The sequence below is a fragment of the Orycteropus afer genome, unplaced genomic scaffold (assembly GCF_000298275.1).
Source record: "Orycteropus afer afer isolate SDZICR_OR568_19922 unplaced genomic scaffold, OryAfe1.0 scaffold00179, whole genome shotgun sequence".
NCBI classification, from domain to species: domain Eukaryota; kingdom Metazoa; phylum Chordata; class Mammalia; order Tubulidentata; family Orycteropodidae; genus Orycteropus; species Orycteropus afer.
The window spans coordinates 463,377-467,983 of NW_006921766.1; the positions used below are offsets into that span (position 1 = coordinate 463,377).

A 4,607-nucleotide genomic window follows, 5' to 3' on the forward strand; every position below is an offset into this window, starting at 1 on the left:
ACTGGTGCTCCCCCCACCCCCAGCTTTTTTTTTCCAAATTATTTTGAGTTTTGTTCCACATTGTTCTCCCTCTCTATCCAGGATCTTCTACATAGATCCCCCTCTGAGTAGTTGACAGTGGTAGCTGGGCACCATCTAGTTCTTCTGGTCTCATACTCATATAGGCTGAGGATCACATGGTGTACAGATCACGAGAACTAATTGTTTCCATGAATCTTTGGTTTTCTTCATTCTTCTTTACTCTGGATGAGGAGAGACCCATCATTGCATCTAGATGGCTGCTTGCAAGATTTTAAAATTCCAATCACTACTTGCCAAAGTAGGAGGTAGAACAATGTTTTGTGTAGTATGATATGCCAGTGGAGCTTAATGTCCCCTGCAACTATGGTCCCAAGCCCACACGTTCAATTACTTGGTCCCTCTGGGTAGCTGGCTGTGACCAAGAAGTGACTACGACCTTGTGCCTTGTCAGCTCTACTTGTATAGTAGGTTTTGAGATCTGGGAGTGTGAGACCTCCTACTTTGTTGTCCTTCTTCAATAGTGCTTTGTTTATTCGAGGTCTCTTTCCTTTCCATATAAAATTAGTGATTGGTTTCTCCATATCTTTAACAAATGCTGATGGGATCTGGACTGGGATTGCATTGAATGTATAGATTGCTTTGGGTAGTATTGACATTTTCACAATGTTCAATCTTATATCCACGAGCATGGATCCATTTACATAGGTCTCTTCTTGGGAGCTCTGGTGGCATAGTGCCTAAGGCATTTGACTGCTAACCACAAGGCTGATGGTTCAAACCCACAAGACACTCCTCAGAAGGAAGATTGGGCAATCTACTTCCATAGTGATACTACCATTGGAAACCCAAGGTGGGGTCATTATGAGTTGGATGTGACTCAATGGCAGTGAGTTTGGTTCGTTTTGCTTATGGTTTCTTGGAGTAGTGATTTGTAGTTTTCTTTGTACAGATCTTGTGTGTCCCTAGTGAGATTTATTCACGATTATTTTATTTTTTGGTAGCTTTTATAAATGGTATTAATTTCCTTTTCAGCAATCTCTTTGCTGATGTAGAGGAATCCAACTAATGCCTGTTGATCTTGTATCCTGCCACTATGCTATATTTCTCAATTAGTCCCAGTAGTCTTTTTGCTGAGTCTCTTGGGTTTTCTAGATATAGGATCATATTATCAGCAAATAGGAATTGTTTGACTTCTTCCTTACCAATCTGGATGCCTTTGATTTCCCTTTCTTGCATTATGACCTGGCTTGGACTTCTAATACAATGTTGAACAGAAGTGGTGATAGAGGGCATCCTTGTCTGGTTACTGTTTGCAAGGGGAATGGTTTCAATCTCTCTCCATTGAGAATAAGGTTGGCTGTTGGTTGCATATATGCCATTTATTATGCTGAGGAATGTCCCTTCTACTCCTATTTTGCTGAGAGCTTTTTATCAAGAATGGGTATTGGATTTTATCAAATACCTTTTCTGCATCGATTGATATGATCGTGTGATTCTTCTCCTTTGTTTTATTTATGTGATGGATGGTGTTAATTGTTTGTCTGTTGAGTTCTTCTGTATCTTTGTTGAGTTTTTTTCTAGTTGTTCTGTCTCTCCTTATGGTAGTTAAGTTTGTGTGTCAACTTGGCTGGGCCTGGTTGAGTGGATGAGCAGCTGAATGTTGTTATTCCCCATGGAGACATTGGTAATTAACTCCACGGTGGAATCTATTGAAGGAGCTGAGTAGCTGCTTTGGGTATGTGGTCTGCTTCCCATATATAAGAAACAGCTTTGGAAATGGTCTCTAGCTTATGGCACACTTGAACTTGAACCCTGCATGTAGCCTGTCATTGTGCAGCAGCCTGCCATACTCTGCCGATCTTGGGACTTTTAATGGACTTGGATTGATGGCCTGCCATGTGGTTTGGTAATATTGGGACTGTGCCTTATTACTTGTCAACCTTGAGCTTGTCAGCCTCAGCAGCTAGCAGCTGGGTGAAAAAACAGCCACCAGCTTCAGTGGGCCAGAGCTGAAGCCCAAGCTTGAGAGGCTTTCACCCAGCCCCTAGAGCCTGGCACTTTGAACTCGGACTTAAAGTCTCCAAATTGTAAGAATAAACTCCCATTTGTTAAGGCCAACCCATTTGTGGTATATTCCTGTCAGAGTGGCACTAGGTAACCAAAACACTCCCTGAAAGTGGTGTGTTAAAGTCTCCTTCTACTATTGTAGATTTGTTTATATTTCCTTTCAATTCAGTTAATGTTTGCTTTACATATTTTGGAGCACTTTCATTGGATGCATAGATATTAATTATGGTGATGTCTTCTTGGTCAATTAATCCTTTTAGCATCATATAATGTCCTTTTTGTCCCATATGGTGGTTTTTGTCTTAAAGTCAATTTGGTCAGAAATTAATATTGCCACTCCTGCTTTCTTTTGGTTGACTTGGTATATTTTTTTCCACCCCTTAATTTTTAATTTGTTTTTATCTTTGTGTCTAAGGTGGGTCTCTTGTAGGCAGCATATTGATGAGTGCAATCTGCTACTCTCTTTCTCTTGACTGGTGCACTTAGCCCACTAACATTGAGTGTAATTAGTGATATGTGTGAATTTACTGCTGTCATTCTATTGTGTTTTTTATTGTGTTGTTGGTGATTTCCTTGTTCCAAACATTTTTCTATGTTGAGCTTATTTTGTTATCAAGTGTTTTTTTTTCTCTTCATTTTTGTTGGTCTTGTGCTTATTAAGCCCATGTGTTTTTCTTCTTTCTGAGTTTGCTTAGGGGGATTTTTAATTTTCTTTGTGATTACCCTAAAGTAAATTCTTATTTCCTTAAATTTGGAACAGTCAGTGCTATAAAGACATAGTCCTATCTTCCTTACCATTTGGAAGTTTTGTAATAAGAACTTTTCTTCCCTCTTTGTTTTGCTGCTGGTGTCATCTTCAGTTTGACTTTCTTCTTTTTCTCTGTGTACATTATTTTATGAGCTTATTTTGAGCATCTATTTCTGGTTTGGTTTCTAAGTGGTGATGTCAAGTGTCCTGATTTTAATTTGTTGTTCTGTGTTGTAGGTTCTCAATTGGAAGAACTACATTTAGCATTTCTTGTAGGGTTAGTCTGTTTTTCACAAATTCCCCTAATTTATTTTTGTCTGAGAATGTCTTGATTTCACCCTCATATGTGCAGGACAATTTGGCAGGATATGTAATTCTTGGTTGGACGTTCTTTTCCTTCAGTGTTTTATACATTCCATTGCCTTCTTGCCTGCGTGGTTTCTGCTGAGAAATCAGAACACAACTTCTCCTTAATTGCTCATAACTCCAGTATCATTATTTCTATCTGCTTTACCTAGTTATTCAGGGATTAAATTGGTCAAGAGAACAAACATGTAGGTTACAGGTACAACACCATCTGCCCACCCGTCTGCTTTTATTTTTGAGGGAAGAAAGTCTATTAGAGAATTTTGTCAATATTTTTGTTGGTTTCTGCTTTTCCTTGTTGATTTATGGGAATTCTTTATTTATTCTGGATACCAGTGTTTTTCAATATTTTCTCCCAAAATATGGTAAGTATTCATTTTCTAAAGTTGTTTTTTTGATGAATAGTAATTTTAAATTTTGATTCAATATAATCTATTTTTCCCTTTACACTTTGTGCTTTTTGTGTCCTGCCTACCTCAGAAATCTTTGCCTATCCCAGGGATGTGAAGATATTCCCTTCATTTTCTTCTAGAAGCTTTATAGTTTTAGGTTTTTGCTTTAGTATATTTTTCTATATGTCTATTGAGCTTTTCCCATGGCATTTGAAGATAATCCTTTCCCCACTGAATTATCATCTGTGGGTAAAGACAATTTTATTTCTTCCTTTCTAATTTTCTTATCTTATTATTTCACTTACTAAACTCCACAGTAAATGTTGAATAGAAGGAAAAGATATTCAATATTTTACCATGAAGCTTGATGTTATCTGTAGGTTTTCCATAGTTGCCTATTTTCAGATTGAGGAAATTGCTTTCTATTTCCAGTTAACTGAGAATTTTCATCATGTTAAATTTTGGCAAATGCTTTTTTAGTGTTCATTATTCGTAACAATTCAAACCCACCAGCCACTCCTCGGAAGGAAGATGGGGCAATCTACTTCCATAGTGACACTGCCTCGGAAACCCAAGGAGGGGTCGCTATGAGTCGGGGCCAACTCGACAGCACATAACAACAACATTCGTAACAATAAGGTGAAAAAGAAAAAGTAGTTACCATCAAGTCCATTCTGACTCACAGTGACCCCATGTGCATCAGAATAGAACTGTGCTCCTCAGGGTTTTCAATAGCTGACTTCTCTGAAATAAATTGCCAGCCCTTTCTTATGAGGTGCTTCTGGGTAGACTCAAACTTCCAGCATTTCAGTTAACAGCTGATGACATTAGCAGTTTGTACCACCAAGCAACCTTGTTACCACAATTAAGAGTTCTTAATAATTAAGAATAAATATAAATATAAAAATTGATTATAGTATAATATGAATAATTTAAATCATTATTTTTCTTTATCCATTGAGATAATCATGATTTTTACCTCTGTTTATGTTGACTTATTTTCAAATTTTAGA

The 4,607-nt window shown here is 37.5% G+C and overlaps 1 protein-coding gene across 1 annotated transcript in view; it reads left to right on the top strand.

Moving 5' to 3' along the window:
• The window catches only part of TSPEAR (thrombospondin type laminin G domain and EAR repeats), a 311,553-nt gene that overhangs the window by 301,143 nt on the left and 5,803 nt on the right, over positions 1–4,607 (top strand). The gene's annotated exons all lie outside the window — the stretch shown is intronic.